Below are 23,732 nucleotides of genomic sequence, written 5' to 3'. Positions count from 1 at the left end.
ATATCAATCTTCAACATAGGAAATATAAGAACTCAAGAAATATGATTATTGGGGCTAAGAAAATAAGTGCTGATAACTTCTCACATTTTAAATCCTACAGTGTACTTTGCTAATAGGGTGTCTGACTCAGAACTTATTTTAGAACTAATTCTAATAAACTCAAAAAATCAAAATGCCAAGTGTACTTAATCCCCAGGTCCTTCATCCACATATGCTATTTCTGTTTTCATCCCACAACAACCTAGAGACAGAACTCAGTACCATAACAGATTACCTTAAAAGAATGCATTCATATGTACCCATCATAGGAGCACCTAAATACATACAACAAATATTAATAGAACTAAGGGGAGAAATAGACAACAATATAATAATAGTATGGGACTTTAATACCTCACTTTCATCAATGGATAGATCATACAAACAGAAAATCAATAAGGAAACATTGGCCTTAAGTGACACATTAAACTAGATGGATTCAACAGATATACACAGGACATTCCACACAAAACAACAGAATACACATTTTTCTCAAGTGCACATGGAACATTCTCTAGAATAGACCATATGTTATGCCACAAAAAAAGTCTTAATAAGTTCAAGAAGATTGAAATTGTATCAAGCATCTTTTCCAACCACAATGGTATGAAACTAGAAATCAATTATGAACAGAAAATTGGAGTGGCTGAGTGGTTAAGTTCTCATGTTCCACTTCAGCGGCCTGCAGTTTTGCTGGTTTGGATCCCAGATGCAGACATGGCACTCCTCATCAGGCCATGCTGAGGTGATGTCCCACATAGCACAACCAGAAGGACCTACAACTAGAATGTACAACTATGTACTGGGGGGCTTTGGTGGAGAGGTGGGGGCCTCTACAGTGGGGCACTTGGGTATGCTCCAGGGGGTTGAGAAGTGTGCATGGACCAAGTCTGTGTTGACAGTGTGTGTGGTCCTGTGGTGGGGGGGTGAGGCTTCTCAGTGGTAGAAGACCTGTGCTTCACAAATAGCCATTAAAAGGATCAGCCCCACCTTCCAAAGCCTGAAACAATTGAGTGCTCCCATGTCTAGGGCCAGGCCCACTCAGCTGCACTCCTAAGAGAACTGACAACAGCCTTGTAGGCCTGAGGCCTATTAGCAACTGTAAGCCTCAGAGCCTAGCAACCAGCTACACTGGGTACCAACCCAATTAACAGGAAAACTGCAACAAGAGTGTGCTGCTAGACCTTGTAGCCAATGGTGCTGAGGCTGCCCAAACTGGATTTACAAACACCTGGCCAGGGAAGGAAAGACTAGATTCCCTGGATATCTGCATTGAAAGAAACCCTGCCACAGCAGAAGGACACAAGTAGCCCACAAAAGGGTTGCTCCTGGATATTTTGGACTGGTAATGAGAGAGAAGGACACTGCTGGGCCTGAAAAGTCATCTCTTGCATAAGGCCACTTCTCCAAGATCAGGAGACATGGTTGATTCACCTAATACATAGAAATAAGCAGAGAGAAAGAGGCATAATGAGGAGACAAAGGAATACATTCCAAGCAAGGGAACAGGACAAAACCCCAGAAAAAGGGCTAAGTGAAACAGAAATAAGCAATCTATCTGATAAAGCATTCAAACAAAATCTCAAAAGGATGCTCACAGATATTAGGAGAAGACTGGATGAACACAGTGAGCTCATCAACAAAGAACTGGAAAATATAGAAAAGAACCAATCAGAAATGAAGAATACAATACTGGAAATGAAAAATTCACTAGAGGGACTCGATAGCAGAGTAGAGGATACAGAACGGATCAGTGAACTAGATGAAAGACTAGAGGAAATCACCCAAGCAGAATAGAAAAGAGACAAAAGAACTAGACAGAATAAGAACAATCTAAGGGAACTCTGGGACAATATCAAGCACACTAACATTCATATTATAGGTGTCCCAGAAGGAGAAGAGAGAGACAAAGGGGAAGAAAATTTATTTGAAGAAATAATAGATGAAAATTTTCCTAATCTAAGGAAGGAAACAGACATTCAAGTACAAGAAGCACAGAGAGCTCCAAAAAAGATAAGCCCAAAGAGGCCACACCAAGACTCATTATAATTAAAATGTCGAAAATTAAAGATAAAGAGAGAATCCTAAAAGCAGTAAGAGAAAGGCAACAAGTGACACACAAATGAAAGCCCATAAGGCTATCAGCAGAATTCTCAGCCAAAACCCTACAGGTGAGAAGAGAATGGCATGATGTATTTAAAGTGCTAAAAGGAAAAAACCTACAGCCAAGAATACTCTATCCATCAAAGTTGTCATTGAGAATGGAAGAAGAGATAAAGAGCTTCTCAGACAAGTAAAAATTAAAGGAGTTTACCACCAAGAAACCAGTTCTGTGAGAAATGCAGAAGGGATTTATTTAAGCAGAAAAGCGATGACCACAAATAGGGATTAAAAATTATCAAAAAAAATAACCCCCCCAGGGGCTGGCCCCGTGGCCGAGTGGTTAAGTTCGCCTGCTCCACTGCAGGCGGCCCAGTGTTTCGTTGGTTTGAATCCTGGGTGCAGACATGGCACTGCTCATCAAACCACGCTGAAGCAGCATCCCACATGCCACAACTAGAAGGACCCACAATGAAGAATATACACCTATGTACTGGGGGGCTTTGGGGAGAAAAAGGAAAAAATAAAATCTTAAAAAAAAATAACCGCCCCCCAAAAAACAGGCAATAAAATCACTGGTAAAGTTAAAAATTTAGTAAATGTAGTAGATCAACCACCGGTGAAGATAAGATGAAGGTTAAAAAACAAAAGTACTAAAATTACCTATTTCAATGATAAGATGGTAATGGATAGACACACACAAAACAAGAGATCGGATATGATTTCAAAAACATAAAATGTGGGAGGAGGGGAGTGAAAAAGTAGAGCTTTTAGAAAGAGGTTAAGCTAAAGAGTCTATCAACTTGATATAGACTGTTATATACATAGAATACTATATAGGATCCTCATGGTAATTACAAACCAGAAACCTATAATAAGTAAGCATATAAGTAAGACAAAAGAAACATATTACTAAAGAAAGTCATCAAACCACAAGGGAAGAGAGCAAGAGAAAAAGAAAGGAACAGAGAGGAACTACTAAAACACCCAGAAAAAAATGTAAAAAAATGGCAATAAATACATATTTATCAATAGCTACTTTAAACGTCAATGGACTAAATGTTCCAATCAAAAGGCATAGAGTGGCCAATTGGATAAAAAAAAAAAAAGCCATACATATGCTGCATAAAAGAGACACACTTTAGACCTAAAGACTCATAAACTGAAAGTGAAAGGATGGAAAAAGATATTCCATGCAAATGGCAAAGAAAAGAAAGCAGGGGTAGCAATACTTATATCAGACAAATTAGACTTTAAAACAAAAACTGTAACAAGAGACAGAGAAGGACACTACATAATGATAAAGGGAACAATCCAATAAGAAGGTATAACACTTGTAAATATCTATGCAACCAACATAGAAGCACTTAAATATATAAAGCAGTTATTAACAGAGATAAAAGGAGAAGTAGACAGTAACAGAATAATAGTAGGGGACTTTAACACTCCACTTACACCAATGGATAAAAAATCCAAACAGAAGATCAATAAGGAAACATTGGCCTTAAATGGCACATTTGACCAGATGGACTTAGTGGAGATATATAGAATATCCCATCCAAAAACCACAGAATATACATTCTTTTCAAATGCACATGGAACATTCTCCATGATTGATTACATATTAGGCCACAAAACAAGTCTCAATAAGTTTAAGAAGATTCAAATAAAACCATGCATCTTTTCTGACCACAGAGGTATGAAACTAGAAATCAACTACAGGAGGAAAACCAGAAAAGCCACACAAATGTGGAGATTAAATAAAATGCTACTGAACAAAGATTGGGTCAATGAAGAAATCAAAGGAGAAATAAAAAAATACCTGGAGACAAATGAAAATGAAAATATGACATACCAAAATCTATGGGATACAGCAAAGGTGGTTTTAAAAGGGAAACTTATAGCAATTCAGGCCTACCTCAACAAAGAAGAAAAATCCAAAATAAACAACCTAACAGCACATCTAAGGGTACTGGAAAAAGAAGAACAAACAAATCCCAAAATCAGCAGAAGGAAGGTAATAATAAAAATCAGAGCAGAAATAGACAAAATAGAGACTGAAAAAAAAAGAAAAAATTAATAAACCAAGAGCTGGTTCTTTGAAAAGATAAGCAAAATTACCAAACCCTTAGCTACACTCATGAAGGAAAAAGAGAGAAGGCTCAAATAAATAAAATCAGAAATGAAAGAGGAGAAATTACAATGGACACCTCAGAAATACAAAAAATAAGAGAATACTATGAAAAGCTATATGCCAACAAATTGTATAATCTAGAAGAAATGGATAAATTCTTAGAAACATACAACCTTCCACAAGTGGACCAAGAAGAAGTAGAGAATTTGAATAGACCAATAACCAGTAAGGAGATTGAAACAGCAATCAAAAACCTCCCAAAAAATAAAAGTCCAGGACCAGATGGGGTCCCTGGTGAATTCTACCAAACATTCAAAGAAGACTTAACACCTATCCTTCTCAAACTCTTCCAAAATATTGAAGAGGTGGGGAGGCTTCCTAACTCGTTCTATGAAGCCAACATTATCCTGATACCAAAACCAGACAAGGACAACACAAAAAAAGAAAATTACAGGCCAATGTCACAGGTGAACATTGATGCAAAAATCCTCAACAAAATACTAGCAAATTGAATACAACAATACATTAAAAAGATCATACATCATGATCAAGTGGGTTTCATTCCAGAGATGCAGGGATGGTTCAACATCCCCAAATCTATCCACGTGATACACCACATTAACAAAATGAAGAATAAAAATCACATGATCATCTGAATAGATGCAGAGAAAGCATTTGAAAAGATATAGCGTCCATTTATGATAAAACCTCTAAATAAAATGGGTACAGAAGGAAAATCGCTCAACATAATAAAGGCCATATATGACAAACCCACAGCAAACATCATTCTCAATGGAGAAAAACTGAAAGCTGTCCCTCTAAGAACAGGAACCAGAGAAGGAGGCCCACTGTCACCACTCTTATTTAACATAGTATTGGAAGTCCTAGCCAGAGCAATCAGACAGAAAAACGAAACAAAAGGGATCCATATTCGAAAAGAAGAAGTGAAACTGTCACTCTTTGCAGATGACATGATTTTATATATAGAAAATCCTAAAGAATCCACTAAAAAACTTTTAGAAATAATAAATGAATACAGTCAAGTCACAGGATACAAAATCAACATACAAAAATCAGTTGCCTTTCTATACACTAACAATGAAGTAGCAGAAAGAGAAATTAAGAATACAATCCCAGTTACAATTGCAACAAAAAGAATAAAATACCCAGGAATAAACTTAACCAAAGAGGTGAAAGACCTGTATACCAAAAACTATAAAACATTGCTGAAAGAAATTGAAGAAGACACAAAGAAATGGAAAGATATTCCGTGCTCTTGGATTGGAAGAATTAGCAGAGTTAAAATGTCCACACTTCCTAAAGCAATCTACAGATGCAATGCAACCCCTATCAAAGTTCCAACAACATTTTTCACAGAAATAGAACAAAGAATCCTAAAATTTATATGGAACAAGAAAAGACCCTGAATAGCCAAAGGATTCCTGAGAAACAAGAACAAATCTGGATGTATCACATTCCCTGATTTCAAAATATACTACAAAGCCATAGTAACCAAAACAGCATGGTACTGGCACAAAAACAGACACACAGATCAATGGAACAGAATCAAGAGCCCAGAAATAAACCCACACATTTATGAACAGCTAATATTTGACAACAGAGCCAAGAACATACAATGGAGAAAGGAGAGTCTCTTCAATAAATGATGTTGGGAAAATTGGACAGCCACATGCAAAAGAATGAAAGTAGACCATTACCTTACATCATGCACAGAAGTCTTTAATCCAAATGGATTAAAGACTTGAATGTAAGACCCTAAACCATGAAACTTCTAGAAGAAAACATAGGCAGTACGCTCCTTGACATCAATCTGAACAGCATATTTTCAAGTAGCATATCTGACCAGGCAAGGGAAAGAAAAGAGAAAATGAACAAATGGGACTACATCAAAGGAAACCATCAACAAAACAAAAAAACTACCTAACAATTGGGAAAAATTATTTGCAAACCATATATCAGATAAGGGGTTAATATCCAAAACATTCAAAGAACTCATACATCTCAACAACAAAAAACCCCCAACAACCCAATTAAAAAGTGGGCAAAAGATCTGAACAGAGATTTCTCCAAAGAAGATATACGGATGGCCAATAGGCATATGAAATGATGCTCAACATCATTAGCTATCAGGGAAATGCAAATCAAGACTACAATGAGGTATCACCTCACCCCGGTCAGAATGGCTGTAATTAACAAGACAGGAAATAACAAGTGTTGGAGAGGATGTGGAGAGAAGGGAACCCTCCTACACTGCTGGTGGGAGTGCCAACTGGTGCAGCCACTATGGAAAGCAGTATGGAGTATCCTCAGAAACTTAAGGATAGATCTACCATATGATCCAGCTATCCCACTGCTGGGTATTTATCCAAAGAACTTGAAAACACAAAGGCATAAAGATACATGCACCCTTATGTTCATTGCAGTATTATTCACAATAGCCAAGACCTGGAAGCAACCCAGGTGCCCATCAAGGACGAATGGATAAAGAAGATGTGGTATATATACACAATGGGATACTACTCAGCCATAAGAAATGATGAAATCTGGCCATTTGTGACAACATGGATAGATCTTGAGGGTATTATGTGAAGTGAAATAAGTCAGAGGGAGAAAGTCAAATACTATATGATCTCACTCATAAGTAGAAGATGAAAACAATGACAAAGAAACACATAGTAACAGTGATTGGATTGGTTACCATAGGGGAAAGGGGGAGGGGCGAGGGTAAAAGGGGTGATTAGGCTCACATGTGAGGGGATGGACTAAAATTAGTTTTTGGGTCGTGAACATGATGTAATCTACACAGAATTCGAAATATATTACAATGTGTATCTGGAAAAAAAGAAAACAGATTGGCAACAGATGTTAGCCCAGGTGCCAATCTTAAAAAAAAAAATAAAGTTTATTTTTTAAAAAAAGAAAATTGGAAAATTAACAAATATGCGAAGATTAAATAACATGGTATTGAACAACCAATAGGTCAAAGAAGAAATCTAAAGAGAATAAAAAAACACCTTGAGGCAAATGAAAATGGAAATACAACATACCAAAAATTATGGAATGCAGCAAAAGCAGTTCTAAGAGGGAAGTTCATAACAATAAATGCCTACTTCAGGAAAGAAGAAAAATCTCAAATAAACAACCTAACAACACCTCAAGGAACTAGGAAGAGAAGAACAAATGAAGTGCAAATTTAGAAGGAAGGAAATAACAAAGATCAGAGCAAAAATAGAGACTAAAAAGACAATAGAAAAGATCAATGAAACTAACAGCTAGTTCTTTGAAAAGATAAACAAAATTGGCAAGCCTTTAGCTAGATTCGCCAAGAAAAAAGAGAACTCAAATAAATAAAATTAGAAATGGAAAAGGAGACATTATAACTAATACCACGGAAATCAAAAGATGATAATAGACTACTATGAACAACTATATGCCAACAAATTTGACAACTTGGGAGAAATGGATAAATTCCTAGAAACATACAACTTACCAAGACTGAATCATAAAGAAATAGAAAATCTGAACAGATCAATTACTAGTAAGGAGATTGAATCAGTAATAAAAATCTCCCAACAAACAAAATCCAGGACCAGATGGCTTCACTGGTGCATTCTACCAAAAACATTTAAAGAAGAATGATTATCAATCCTTCTTAAACTCTTTCAAAAAAGAGAAGAGGAGAGAACACTTCCAAACTCATTTTACAAGGCCAGCACTACCCTCATACCAAAACCAGATGAGGATACCACAAGAAAAGTAAATTAAAGGCCAATATGCCTGATGACCATACGTGCAAAAATCCTCAACAAAATATTAACAGACCGAATTCAACAGTACATTAAAAGGATTGTACATCATAATCAAGTGGGATTTATTCCAGGGATGCAAGAATGGTTCAATATCTATGTATAAATCAATATGACATACCACATTAACAAAATGAAGGATAAAAATCATATGATTCTCTCAATAGATGCAGGAAAAGCATTTGACAAAATTTAACATCGCTTTATGATGAAAACTCTCAAAAAAGTGGATATAGAGGAAACATACCTCACCATAATAAAACCATATAGGACAACTCCACGGCTACCATCATATTCAATGGAGAAAAGTGGAAAGCTTTTCCTCTAAGATCAGGAACAAGACAAGGATGCCCACTCTCACCACTTCTATTTAACACAGTATTGGAAGTCCTAGCTAGAGCAATTAAGCAAGAAAAAGAAATAAAAGATATCCAAACAGAAAGGAAAAACTGTCAGTATTATCAGAAGATATGATTTCACATATAGTGAACCCTAAAGATTCTACTGAAAAAGTGTTAGAACTAATAAATTCAGTAAATTTGCAAGATACAATATCGATATGCAAGAATCTGTTGCATTTCTATACACTAATAATGAGCTATGAGAAGGAGGAATTAAGAAAAAAATCCCATTGCATCAAAAAAAAAATAAAATACTGGGGCCAGCCTGGTGGCGCAGCAGTTAAGTTTGCACATTTCGTTTCGGATGCCTGGGGTTTGCTGATTCAGATCCCGGGTGCGGACCTGCACACTGCTTGTCAAGCCATGCTGTGGCAGGTGTCCCACATATAAAGTAGAGGAAGATAGGCACAGATGTTAGCTCAGGGTCAGTCTTCCTCAGAAAAAAGAGGAGGATTGGTGTCAGTTGTTAGCACAGGGCTAATCTTCCTCAAAATAAAATAAAATAAAATAAAATAAAATAATTAATTAATTAATTTAATTAATTACCTAGGAAGAAATTTAACCATGGAGGTAAAAGACTTGTATACTGATAACTATATGACATTGATAAAGAAATTGAAGAAGACACAAATAAATGGAAAGATACTCCATGCTCAAGGATTGGAAGGATTAATATTGCTAAATTGTCTATAATACCCAAAGCAATATGCAGATTCAATAAAATCCCTATCAAAATTCCAATGGCATTTTTCACAGAAATGGAACAAGTAATCCTAAAATATGTATGGAATCACAAAAGATCTTGAATCACCAAAGCAATCTTGAGAAAGAACAAAGCTGGAGGGATCATGCTCCCTGATTTCAAACTACATTACAAAGCTATAGTAATCAAAAAAGTGTGGTATTGGCATAAAAACAGACACACCTATCAATGGAATAGAATAGAAAGCCAAGAAATAAACCCACACATATATGGTCAATTAATTTCTAACAAAGGAGCCAAGAATATACAACGTGGAAAGGAGAGTCTATTCAATAAATGGTATTGGGAAAACTGAATCATGAAGCCACATGGAAAACAGCCACATGCAAAAGAATGAAATGGGACAACTATCTTACACCATACACAAAAATCAACTAAAAATGGACGAAAGACTTGAACATACAACTTGAAACCATAAAACTCCCAGAAGAAAATGTAGGTGGTAAGCTCCTTGACATTGGTCTTGGTGATACTTTTTGAATATGACATCAAAAGTTAAGGCAACAAAAGCAGAAATAAATGAGTGGGACTACATCAAACTAAAAAGCTTCTGCACAGCAAAGGAAACCATCAACAGAATGAGAAGACAACCTATGAAATGAGAGAAAATATTTGCAAATCATCTATCTGATAAAGATTAATATCAAAAATATACGAAGAACTTACACAACTTAATACCAAAAACACAACCAATTCAATTAAAAAATACGCAGAGGACTTGAATAGACATTTTTCCAAAGAAAGCATACAGATGGCCAACAGGTAAATGAAAAGGTGCTCAATATCAGTCATCATCAGGGAAATGCAAATCAAAACTACAATGAGATAGCACCTCATGCCTGTTAGAATGGCTATTATCAGAAAGACTGGAAACAGTAAGTGTTGGTGAAGATGTAGAGAAAAGGGAAACTCTGTGCACTGTAGATGGGGATGTAAATTGCTGCAGCCACTATGGAAAACAGTGTGGAGGGTCCTCAAACAATTAAAAATAAAACTACCACATGATCCAGCAATCCCACTTCTGGATATTTATCTGAAGAAAACAAAACGCTAACTCGAAAAGATATATGCAGCCCTATGTTCACTGCAGCATTATTTACAATAGTCAAGACTTGGAAATAACCTAGGTGTTCATGGATGGATGAACAGAGAAAATGTGCATATATATATATGCACAATGGAATATTATTCAGCCATAAAAAGAAGGAAATTCTGCCATTTGTGACAACATGGATTGATATTGAGGGCATCATGCTGAGTGAAATAAGTCACAGAGGAAGACAGATGCTGTATGATCTCACTAATATGTGGAATCTAAAAACACAAACAAACAAAAACCAGGTTCATAGACACAGAGAACAGATTGGTTGTTACCAGAGTTGAGGGTTGGGGGTGGGGTGAGCATAATGCATCAAGGTGGCCAAAAGATGCAAAGTTCCAGTTATAAAATAAACAAACCGTGATATGTAGTGTACAGCATGGGGAATATAGTTACCAATTCTGTATCGCATATTTGAATGTTGCCAAGAGAATAGATCTTAAAAGTTCTCATTACAAGAAAAAAATTTCTAACTTGTCAAAATCAGTGCCCATTTAAGATATATTACAATTAATATTCAAACCACATCACGTATCTGTGTTCATGTCTACTCACTCAACATAACTTAATGCCATTCACAAATATCTTTTGAGAAGATTATTCTTGGTTAAATATGATATGCCATAATTTTTCTGTGTAAAAAAAGTGATTGGAAATAAATTACAGGGTTATATATTTTAAATAATTATTTAGTTTTTGCACCTTAATAATGATATATACAAAAAACTATGCCAAACCCACTGAACTATGCTGAGATGCTACAGAGCTATAGCAATTCTAACTTAATAAACCCACAACTCTGTGTTAAAATGAAAGCGCCAGCATGAAAATCCTCAGCGCAGAACTTCTTTTTCTACCTGATCTGTGGAAAATAAAAGGAACAATTTTATTCCAGAAAATGTGCTTACGTTCCAATATGTAGGAGTTGATAGGTAATTCTAAATTCTTTGCAATCTGATTTCATTTGTAAAATAATTTAAAAGTCAATGGCATTATAGTTACAGAGAACATACTATCACAAACATATTCTTCATATGGATAATACTTTTATTTATTTTTTGTTTGTAACTTATTTGAGGATATTTTTCCTCCATGTATTTTCACATAGGTATCATTTATTTTCTATATCTTTGAACTTCTTATTAAAGTATAAATTACATGCAGAAAATAATACAATTCATAAATATAGAGTCCAGTGAATTTTCACTAATTGAGTCATATAAAAAATACCCAGATCAAGAAATGAAACATTAGCTATACCACAGAACTTCCCTTTCCATAATCATCACTTCTCTCTTCAGGGTCATACCGATTTTCAACATTGTAAATTAGCTTAATGTGTTTTTGAACTTTATGTACATCTAATCCTACTCTTTACACAAATTTATGTTTGGCTTTTCCTCTAACATGTTATGCAAGAGATTCCTCTATATTTTTGAGTTCAGTTGTAGTTGATTCTCATTGCAGCATACTACGCCATTGTGTGAATACACCACAGCATATTTATCCATTCCACTCTTGCTAGACATCGGCATCATTTCCATTTTGGGTATATTATGAACAGGGATGTTATCAACACTTTCTGAGTGAAGCCATGAGAGTGTTTCTATTGGAGACATCATCGTGATTTAAAACATCCTGTAATTACAAAGAATTTATGGTATTCCTTCTTTGTGAGAGGTGAGGATTTGCATTATCTTCACTGGTAGATTCAGAACTTGAGAATCAAGAATATGAACTAACTTGCCAGGACACATGGAGAGTACATAAAAAAGGAGTAGAGACATTACGTATTCAAAAAGTCCCCAGGAACTACAGATGTTAAGGTCTCTGGGCACTTTGAGAGGACTGATTGAAAATAGGAAGTGATAGTTGAGCTGATGTGGTGGGCAGAATTCTACGATGGCCCCCCAGATTTCAGCCCCTATATCATCCCCTCCCTTTGAGTGATGGTAGGACCTGTGACTCTGAGGGACAGGATTCCCGTGATTATGCTATTTTATCCGGCAGAGGAGAAGGAATACTTTAGAGATGCTAGTAAGAGCCCTAATAACTTTATGCTGAATTAGTCAAAAGGAAGCGTCTCCTCAACAGGGCTAATCTAATGAGCCGAGCCCTGTACAACAGGGTCTGGAGGCGGGAGACACTGCTGCTGTTGGGAGCCGTAAAACCGTCCCACTCACACAGAAGGTAAGTCCAGTACAGCTTTACTGAAAAACGGGCAGGACGGGCTGCAAGGGGGGTCAGGGGGTAGAGAGGGGGCTGAAGGAGAGGGTCAGAGGACACACCCTCAGCCAACACCTAAAATTCCATCTTAGTCTCCCCTGACTTTTAAATCCCTCATTGTCCCGACCAGCAGAAGTGTTTGTGGTTTTTTGACTTTTTCCCCCTCTCTTCTCTGGCCAGGAGCCAGCCTCTTGTCTCCTCTTCTCTCTTCTTTATTCTCTGGCTGCCTTTCCAACTTCAGATTCCGCTCTGCTCTCTTAGGCAGACTATCCAGCCTGCCCCACATGTGACATCCACACATCACAGGCTCACCTCAGCACAGCCAGAGTCCTTTCCTGACACGACCCGCCTCCTCTGAAATCACCTCCTTCTGCTTCTTGACATCGCCCTTTGAGGATTTCAACCCATTCCCACCTCTGATCCCAAGTGTCAACCTTCAGCAACAGAAAGCAGTTTAAGAGACAAAGCATTTATTTGGGGTGAAAGAATTGCAGTTTGGGGAGCACAGATTCAGGTAGAAACCCAAATAGTGTCCTGCTAAGGAGTAAAAGTCGGGGGCTTTTAAAGGCCAAGAAGGGAGGTTTGTATTATGAAGAATTTTAATTGGAGTTAGAGGCGGAAGCTAGTCTTGGATTAACACTGATTGACTATTGATTCTGTCTTCAGAAAGTCTGCAGTCAACAATCTTTGTTTGTTCTCTGCTGACTCTGAGGTTCAAGAAAGCAAGGCAGTTTCTCTGGAAAGGCAGCTCTGACTCCATTTTGAAATGGCTCTGCTCCAGGCAATTCTGACACAAGCAACTCAACAAAGTGTCTTACTCTACCTCCCAGGGAGATTTAAAAGATTACCTGAGCTAAGTTACGAAAGCACCCAGGATGCTGTGGACACAGAGCACATCCTCAGCTAATGCAGGCTTCTGGGAATGGGTAGTGTTGTCAAGGAGGTTCTACTTGGGAATTAAACATGTCAGCTTCATTACAGAGGATTGGCACCACACTGTGTGAAATGATTTGTACCCTGATACAAATACATGGTGGCAGAGCTGTGAGACTATGATTTATCCAGACAGAATTTACATGCTGTGTTATTGTGTATTGTTATTAGCCAAGTGGGCAACTTTGGGCAAGAGTCTCTGAACTTCCGTGTTTCCTAGATGCCTGTCAAAAGAAATGGGCGGAACTGGATGATGGCTAAGGACCTCTGTAATTCTAAAATGGACTTTCAAATCTATGCTTTCATGGGTTCTAAACCCCTCCAGCTGAGAGCCCCAGGCTGACCTAGGCGGTTAATACCTGAGAGAGCTGAGTTACTTGTGAATGCAGGATGGTGCAATTAACACTGTGCTTGGGTTTTGTCCTGAGTTCCTAGAATAAAGCTTCAAAAGCCTGTGGAATTTTCTGAGATAGGAGTGTCTTTGGTTACTCATAAGAAGCCCGTTTCAATCACATTTGAGTCTATGCTAATGAAGTGACTCACAGGGCCTCCAAAAACTCAATATTCCCAGTGTGATTATGAAGTTCTCAGTATTAATAGACAGACAATACATTCATAAACAGGATAATTTCTGACGGTGACAGAACCTACGAAGCAAACAAAGAGTAACTTGAGATGAGAGCAGAGGCCCAGTGGCCAGGGAAGGTCTCAGGGAAGACGTGGCATTGAGCAGAGACCAGAACTAGGAGTCAGTCATTCCAGGAAGAGGCAGTACAGGCAGGAAGACCCTGAAGAAAGTAGGCCTTCTAATCTGAGATACTGAAAGAAGGCACAAGAAAGGAGGAGCAAAGTAGAAGGAGGTGAGGTCAGAGGAAACCTTGACTTACTGTTTACATGCATATTTGTAAGAGGAAATTAATTTTATGGAAATTTCAGCTGCCCTAGTAAGGGGAACTGAGCTCGCTGAAGAAGAAAAACTACATGAGTGCTCCTGGCATTCAGAAAGCTCAGCAGAAAGTCAGTATTTTTTTTAAAATGAGGAAACTCCGCCCTCTAGAGGATAAAGCTATGTTACACAGCTGAAACTGATAACCTGCTCAATACAAGGTTGACTTAAGAGAAGCCACATCTGTAGAAAAGAAACCATATTGTAACTTTGAATGACCTCTGACTAACTAATCCAGCTGGATTTGCACCCTCCAGGAGATCCACCTGCTCTGTAGATTTTAGGGCCCCCGCTTGTGCATGTACCTCCCAGCTGTGATGAAACAACTTCGTTCTTTTGAGTTCCTTAGGAATGTGATGACCCCCAGGCAGAGAGTCTATGCTGATAGCCATCATCAATGACAACTGAAAGAGCTGGTGTGGTGACTCCCAGTCTGTGACAACCAGAGGGTCAACATTCCTAACCCTCCCCTATAACCCACTGGCCTGTATAACTGCTTCAAGATTCTGTGTCCGCCTTAAGATGGCTCTTTAGGACGTAGTCCCCCCATCTTCCAATTTGCTAGCTTATCACTTAATTTAATGCCCTTTCTCTGCCACCATCTTGCCTCTTGATGACTGGATTGTGTCTTGTGGTGAGCAGATTGTGCCCTTTGCACGCTAACAAAATTTTAGTGCTAGATTTGTTCCATTATTTGGAAACAAATAAAGGGACTAGAAGAAACTCTGAGAGGTTATTTTATCTGTTTCTGTGACCTCAATCATTTAAGCTGCCAAACATATGAGAAAGTAACTGATCTGGAATTTCCTAGGAGTGTATGGTCACCTGCAACCAGAGCCCAGGGTCCCAAATTATTCATGGTCATGAAATTACTGTGTCTCACCTAAAACTCACAGACCATTTATAGAAAACATTATTTTTAGAGTGGTTTCAAGTCATTTTTCTTGCTGTTTTAGCAAGTTAAAAACAAGTTATTAAAAACAAGTTTGAGAAGTTTGGAAGACGGGGTCTTGGAGGACCCTGAACTCACCTCATCCCATGAACACAACAAACCTACAATTACCTGTAGAACGATTTCCTCTGAGAGAGATCTGGACACAGGATAAAAAGAACCTCCACAACAAGGGACAACACGGACAGGAGAGGAAGAGGCAGAAATGCAGCCCCACTGTGGAAAGAACCACACCCCAGCTGCCACGCTTCACCGTTGGGAGTGATCTCAAAGGCACGGAGCTTTTCCCGGAGGGGCCGGCAATCTGAGCGCCACAGTAGGCATCCCAGCCCTTAGAGTCAGCACGACTGAGGTGAGATCCCATAATACTTGATTTTGCTGACTTTGAAAACCAGTGGCGAATACCCCCAGAAAAACCATAGAACTTCAGAGAAAGGAAAACCTGCTCTTAAAAGGCCCACACACAGATTCACTCAATTTATAAACCAACACAAAAACACCAGGTAGAAAAGTGCATAGTCCATTGGCAAAAGAGACTCACTTACTAAGCTCAGAGTTCATCTTGGAGAGACAGGAGGTGGATAGGCCTACCCTCCCAGGGACCAAGACACTAGTGGCAGCCATTATTGTGACCTAGTTCAGTCCTATTGACAGACATGTTAACAGCTGCCATTGTACTCCTTCCTCTAGGCTGTTAGCACAGGGGTTTGCCCCACCTACTAGAGCACCGATTTAATCAAGTGCAGCCAGGTGTCGATGAAAATAATACATAACCAATCTATAAATGAAAATTTGGGAGAGTTTATTCTGAGCTGAAATCTGAGGACCATGGCCTGGGGCCTTTCTTCCCGAAGGAAGAAAGGGCACCGAAGAAGTGGGGTGCACAGAGTGGTTATATACCCCCAAACAGGATGTTTCACATATGATTGAAATGTCCCTTTTACAATACTCGTGAGAATGCTCTGTCAGCACAGCGATTGATGGAAACAGCAGGTAGGTCTGCTGTCTCCGTGAACACAGCAGGGTGGCAGGTCTGTTGTCTCAAGCTGGGTGGTCACAGGTGAGCTGGGTGGTCAAAGGTGAGTGCAGCAATCAGTTCCTAGCCTAAGGAAAGATGCTTATGCTTAAGGAAATGCCAATGTGGGGGGAAGTTGCACCTTTATCTTAAGGCCATTTGTTCTTGCCATAGGAAATGTTTAAAGCAGATATACAATGCATGCTCGATGGCCATGTCGGGCCCTTTTGGAAAAACAGTGAGGCCAAATTAGGTTTACACCAAATGGCTTCCTCATCATATACTCCAATATATCCTATTGCTTGCCATTTTTATTTGTCACAGGGCAGGCAGCCTGCTCCAGGGACTGGCCCTGCCCACCAGCAAGCCTGTGGCGAACTTGTGCGCCCATGTAGGCATGGTGTGTGGGACCTCTGTGGTGGGGGGAGTGGGTTCCTCTTGGCAGGGCATGCATGTGAGCCATCATGGCAGAGTGTATCGGCCCACATGTGGTGGGGCATGTGGACCTGCAGCAGCCTTGTGCCCCTGGCCATGGCAAACATCCACACAGGGGACCTGCCTCACCTTCCAATGCCTGAAGGGATTGTGTGCTGCTGTACCTAGGACAGGCTCCACCCGTCTGCACTGCTGAGGCAGCTGTATACCGCAGGGCAGCATAGCCAGGCCTGGCCAGAGGCCTGCCCTGATCAAAAGAGAGCTGCACAGGAGGCCTGCATCAACTCTGAGCCCCTGAGCCTAGCAACCAGCTACACTGCAGGCCTCACTCACTTAATGGCAAAACAGCAGTATCTGTGTGATATTAGACCTCACAGCCAGCTGTGACGGGGCTTGCCCCCACTTCCCCAGTAAAGGAACCATAGCAACCACACATGGCTGAGCCTTACAAACAGCCAGTTGGCCTGGGGGCCAGCCTAGCCTACCAGTATGCCCACAGCAATTACAACCCCATGATAACATAAGGGCACATGCAGCCCACACAAGAGACACTCCTGGAGCATTTGGCATGGGTGATGAGAAGGGAGCACATTGCTGGGACCCATAAGGCATCTCTTACATAAGGCCACATTCCAAGATTGAGAGACTTGGCTGATCTACCTAACAAATAAATATAAGCACAGATAAGTAGGCAAAATGAGGAGACAAAAGAATGTGTTCCAAATAAAAGAACAGAACAAATCCTCAGAAAAAGGACTAAATGAAACAGAGATAAACAATCTATCTGATAAAGAGTACAAGCTGGGGCCAGCCCCATGGCCGAGTGGTTAAGTTCTCATGGTCCGCTTTGGTGGCTCAGGGTTTCACTGGTTCAGATCCTGGGCGCAGACATGGCACCACTCATTAGGCCATGCTGGGGCAGTGTCCCATATACCACAACTAGAAGGACCCACAACTAAAATAAACAACCATGTACTGGGGGGTTTTGGGGGAGAAAAAGCAGAAAAAAAAGATGATTGGCAATAGTTGTTAGCTCAGGTGCCAATCTTTAAAAAAATAAAAAGCGAGAGTACAAGCTAATAGTCATAAAGATGCTCACTGATCTGGAGAGAGGAAGAGATTAACCCAGTGAGAACTTCAACAAGGAACTGGAAAATATAAAAAAGAACCAATCAGAATTGAAGAATACAATAATGTAAATGAAAAATTCAACAGAGGGAATCAACAGCAGAGCAGATGACACAGAAGAATGGATCACCGATCTAAATGAAAAAAGTAGAGGAAATTACCCAAGCTGAACAGAAAAAAGAGAAAAGAATGAAAAAGAATGAAGACAGTATGAGGGATATCTAGGACAACAGCAAGCATCCTAACATCCACAATATAGGTATCCCAGAAGGAAAAGAGGGACAAAGGGGAAGAGAACCTATTAGAAGAAATAATAGCTGAAAACTTCCCTAACTTGGATAAAGAAACAGACATTCAGGTACAGGAAGCATGCAGAGCACCAAACAAGATGAACCCAAAGAGGCCCACACCAAGACACATTACAATTAAAATGTCAAGAATTAAAGATAGCAAGAGAATCCTAAAAGAGAAAAGCAACCAATTCTATACAAAGGAAATCCCATAAGCCTATAGCTGACTTCTAAGCAGAACTACTGAGTCAATGATGAAATCAAGAAATACCTGGAGACAAATGAAAATGAAAATACGACATACCAAAATTTATGAGATACAGCAAAAGTGATACTAAGAAGGAAGTTTATAGCAATACAGGCTACCTCAAGAAACAATAAAAATCTCAAATAAACAATCTAACAGTGCACCTAAAGGAACTGGAAAAAGAAGAACAAACAGAGCCAAAATCAGTAGAAGGAAGGAAATAATAAACATCAGAGTGGAAATAAATGAAATAGAGACTAAAAAACAATAGGGAAAAATCAATGAAACTAAGAGCTGGTTCTTTGAAATGGTAAACAAAATGGACAAACCTTTAGTTAGAATCACCAAGAAAAAAAGAGAGAAGGCTCAAATAAATAAAATCAGAAACAAAAGAGGATAAATTGCAAAGGACCCAAAGAAATACAAAGGATTATAAGAGAATACTATGAAAAGCTATATGCCAACAAATTAGATAATCTAGAAGAAATGGATAAATTCTTAGAATCATACAACCTTCCAAAACTGAATCAAGAAAAAACAGAGAATCTGAATAGACCAGTCACTAGTAATGAGGTCGATATGGTAATCAAAACCTCCCAAAATCCAAAAGTCCAGGACCAGATGGCTTCCCTGGTGAATTCTACCAAACATTCAAAGAAGACTTAATACTTATCCTTCTCAAACTCTTCCAAAAAATTGAGGAGGAGGGTGCTGGTTCCTAATGCATTAGCCTGACACCAAAACCAGACAAAGACAACGCAAAAAAAGAAATTATGGGCCAACATCACTGATGAACATAGTTCCAAAAATCCTTAACAAAAAACTAGCAAATCAAATACAACAATGCATTAAAGGATCATATACTATGATCAAGCAGGATTTATTCCAGGGATGCAGGGATGGTTCAACATCCACAAATCAACCAACATGATACACCACATTAACAAAATGAAGAATGAAAATCACATGATCATCTCAATAGATGCAGAGAAAGCATTTGACAAGATACAGCATCCATTTATGATTAAAACTCTGAATAAAATGGGTATAGAAGAAAGCACCTCAACACAATAAAGGCCATATATGACAAACCCACAGCTAACGTCACACTGTGATAACATACAGTGAAAAACTGAAAGCTATCCCTCTAAGAACAGGAACAAGTCAAGGATGCACACTTTCACCACTCCTTTTTAATATAGTATTGGAAGTCTTAGCCAGAGCAATCAGGCAAGAAAAAGAATTAAAAGGGATACAAATTGGAAAGGAAGAAGTAAAACTGTCACTATTTGCAGATGACATGATTTTATACGTAAAAAAGCTAAAAAATCCATCAAAAAACTATTAGAAATAATGAATACAGTAAAGTTGCATGGCACAAAACTCAACGTACAAAAATCAATTGCATTTCTATACAGTAATAATGAAATAGAAGAAAGAAATTAAGAACACAATCCTATTTACAATAGCAACAAAAAGAATAAAATATCTAGGAATAAATTTAAGTAAAGAGGTGAAAGACCTGTACACTGAAAAGAATAAAGCACTGTTGAAAGAAATCAAAGAAGACACAAAGAAACGCAAAGATATCCTGTGCTTATGGATTGGAGGAATTAGCATAGTTAAGATGCCCATACTTCCTAAAGCAGTCTATAGATTCAGTGCAATCCCTATCAACATCCAAATGACATTTTTCACAGAAATAGAACAAAGAGTTCTAAAATTTGTATGGAGCGACAAAAGACCTTTAATAGATGATACATCCTGAGAAAAAAGAACAAAGCTGGAGTTATCACACTCCCTGATTTCAAAATATACTACAAAGCTCTAGTAATGAAAACAGCATGGTACTGACACAGACTGGAACACAGATGAATGGAACAGAATCAAGAGCCCAGAAATAAACCCACACATCTGTGGACAGCTAATTTTTGAGACATGAGCCAAGAACATTAAATGGAGAAAAGAAAGTCTCTTCGATAAATGATCTTGGGGAAACTGGACAGCCACGTGCAAAAGAATGAAATCAGACAATTATCTTACACCATAAAACAAAAATTAGCTCAAAATGGATTAAAGTCTTGAATGTAAGACCTGAATCCATAAAACTCCCAGAAGAAAACATAGGTAGTGCACTCTTTGGCATCGGTCTTAGCAGTATCTTTTTGAATGTCATGTCTTCCCAGGCAAAAGATACAAAATAAAAAAAACAAATAGGACTACATCAAACTGAAAAGCTTCTGCACAGCAAAGGAAACCATCAGCAAAACAAAAGGACAATCTAACAATTGGGAGAACATATTTGCAAATCATAAATCTGATAAGAGATTAATATCCAAAATATATAAAGAACTCATACAACTCAACAAAAATCAAACAACTCAATTAAAAAATGGGCAAAGGATCTGAACAGCCATTTTTCCAAAGAAGATCTATAGATGGCCAACAGGCACATGGAAAGATGTTCACATCACAAATTATTAGGGAAATGCAAATCAAAACTACAATGAGATATCCCCTCGCACCTGTCAGAATGGCTATAATTAAAAAGACGAAATAGCAAGTGTGGAGAGGATGTGGGGAAAAGGGAACTCTCATACTTGGCTGGTGGGAATGTAAACTGGTGCAGACACTATGGGAAACAGTGTGGAGATTACTCAAAAAATTAAGAATAGAACTCCATATCATCCAGCTATTCCACTTCTGGGTATTTACCCAAAGAACATGAAAACACTAATTAAAAAAGACATTATACATCCCTATGTCCATTGCAGCATTATTCACAATAGCCAAGACTTGGAAACAACCTAAGTGCCTATCAAGGGACAAATGGATAAAGAAGATATGGTATATATACACAATGGAATACCACTCAGCCATAAAAAAGATGAAATCTTGCTATTTTTGACAGCATGGATGGACCTTGAGGGTATTATGTTAAGTGAAATATGTCTGATGGAGAAAGTCAAATACCATATGATTTCACTCATAAGTGAAAGATAAAATCAACAACAACAAACAAACACATAGGTACAGAGATTAGGTTGGTGGTTATGAGAGGGGAAGGGGGTGGATGGAGAAAGACCTAAAAAGGCACATGTGTGTGGTGATGGATGGTAATTAGTCTTTGGGTGGTGAATGTGATGTAGTCTACAAAGAAGTCGAAATATAATGATGTACACCTGAAATTTACATAATGTTATAAACCAATTATACCTCAATTAAAAAAATAAATGCTTTAGAAATAAGTTTAACAGTTATTTCTTTGGTAAATATCAAGTTATTTTCACATTTCTCTTTCGATTATAGTAAGTACAGCTCTTGACATACAAAAATTATTTTTTAAAGTTAAAATGTTTCCATGCTCATAGAATACTGTAATTTTTGTTTATGTCTCAAGAGATTGATTATCTAGAATAAAACATCTAGAGAGCACAATAACATGGAAATAACTTACTCATAAGAATCACATTTAACATATTTACGAAACAGTATTGTGAGACCTATAATTTCACCAAGCTTCAAGTAGATTAAAGTACAACAATTCACTTATTTACAGTTTCTTAAACTGAATGGCAAGACGAGCTAATCCATAATTACTTTTGAAGAGGGGAAAATAAATAAAGATTTTTGTGGGGGTTCTGGACGATCAGTAATCATCTTTTTTTTTTTTCCGAGAATTAAAGTGTTTTATTTCTTTCTGAGAAAAACTTCTCAAGAGTGACTTGAACAGCACTTTTCTAGTAGAATTGTTACATACTGAGAGAGCATCATTTCTGTGCATTGGCAAAGCATCGTGTTTGGATCACTTTCAACATTTTATCCTCTGTGCTTTCAATGTCGTAAAATATATCAGAGAGTTTCTTTAATGTGACGTCCTCTGGGACATCCTCATTCTTTTTTGTCACAACCACTTTCCTCATTCAAGTTCACATTCTGCACGTTCCTCTGGCTGTGTATCTAGAGTCTCTGGAAAGGCGGCAGTGTCAACATTCCCACAGTGGCCTATTTTTTTTATACCTTCATTTGAGTTTTACTGCATTTCCATCTTTATTATTTTTTCTTTGCTGCACCTTCATCTTTGCCAGCCAATTCTCTCTTTCAATTGCCCATTTTTAAAAATTTTTTATTGAGTTAATAAGTTACAATCTTGTGAAATTTCGATTGTACATTATTGTTTGTCAGTCGTGTTGTAGGTGCACCCCTTCACCCTTTGTGCCCACTCCCCACCCCACCTTTCCCCTGGTAGCCACTAATCTGTTCTCTTTGTCTACATTTTTAAATTCCTCATATGAGTGGAGTCATACAGAGATTGTCCTTCTCTATCTGGCTTATTTCACTTAACATAATTCCCTCAAGATCCATCCGTGTTGTTGCAAATGGGACAATTTTGTTGTTTTTACGGCTGAGTAGTATTCCATTGTATATATACCACATCTTCTTTATCCAACCATCTGTTGATGGGCACTTAGGTTGCTTCCACATCTTGGCTATTGTAAATAATGCTGCAATGAACATTGGGGTGCATAGGACTTTTGGAATTGCTGACTTCAAGCTCTTTGGATAGATACCCAGTTGTGGGATAGCTGGATCCTATGGTAGTTCTATTTTTAATTTTTTGAGGAATCTCCATACTGTTTTCCATAGTGGCGGCACCAGTTTGCACGCCCACCAGCAGTGGATGAGGGTTCCTTTTTCTCCACAACCTCTCCAACATTTGTTACTATTTGTTTTGGTTACGTTCATCATTCTAATGGGTGTAAGGTGATATCTTAGTGTAGTTTTGATTTGCATTCCCCTGATGATCAGCGATGATGAACATCTTTTCATGTGCCTATTGGCCATCCGTATATCTTTGGAGAAATGTCTGTTCATGTCTCCAGCTCATTTTTTGATGGGGTTGTTTGATTTTTTGTTGTTGAGTTGTGTGAGTTCTTTATGTATTATGGATATTAAGCCTTTGTCGGATGCACGACTTGCAAATATTTTTTCCCAATCGGTGGGTTGTTTTTTGTTTCAATCCTGTTTTCCTTTGCCTCGAAGAAGCTCTTTAGTCTGATGAGGTCCCATTTGTTTATTCTTTCTGTTGTTTCCCTTCTCTGAGAAGACATGGTGTTGGAAAAGATCCTTTTAATACTGATGTCAAAAAGTGTACTGCTTACATTTTCTTCTAGAAGCCTTATGGTTTCAGGTCTCA

General features: G+C 38.2%; 1 protein-coding gene across 3 annotated transcripts in view; it reads left to right on the top strand.

Annotated features, from left to right (window-relative positions):
• The first annotated feature begins 12,155 nt into the window (after positions 1-12,155).
• The window catches only part of SERPINB1 (serpin family B member 1), a 38,390-nt gene continuing 26,813 nt past the window's right edge, over positions 12,156-23,732 (top strand). Inside the window, exon 1 of one of the 3 annotated variants that reach the window (XM_005603498.4) lies at positions 12,156-12,553. The gene's annotated coding sequence lies outside the window, so the exon portion shown is untranslated. The remainder of the gene's footprint in view (positions 12,554-23,732) is intronic. The other 2 variants (XM_005603500.4, XM_070243958.1) reach the window with 2 other exon arrangements.

The sequence above is a fragment of the Equus caballus genome, chromosome 20, assembly GCF_041296265.1.
Source record: "Equus caballus isolate H_3958 breed thoroughbred chromosome 20, TB-T2T, whole genome shotgun sequence".
Taxonomy (NCBI): domain Eukaryota; kingdom Metazoa; phylum Chordata; class Mammalia; order Perissodactyla; family Equidae; genus Equus; species Equus caballus.
The sequence above is the reverse complement of the archived record's forward strand: the minus strand, read 5'-3'. Positions and strand labels throughout refer to the sequence as shown.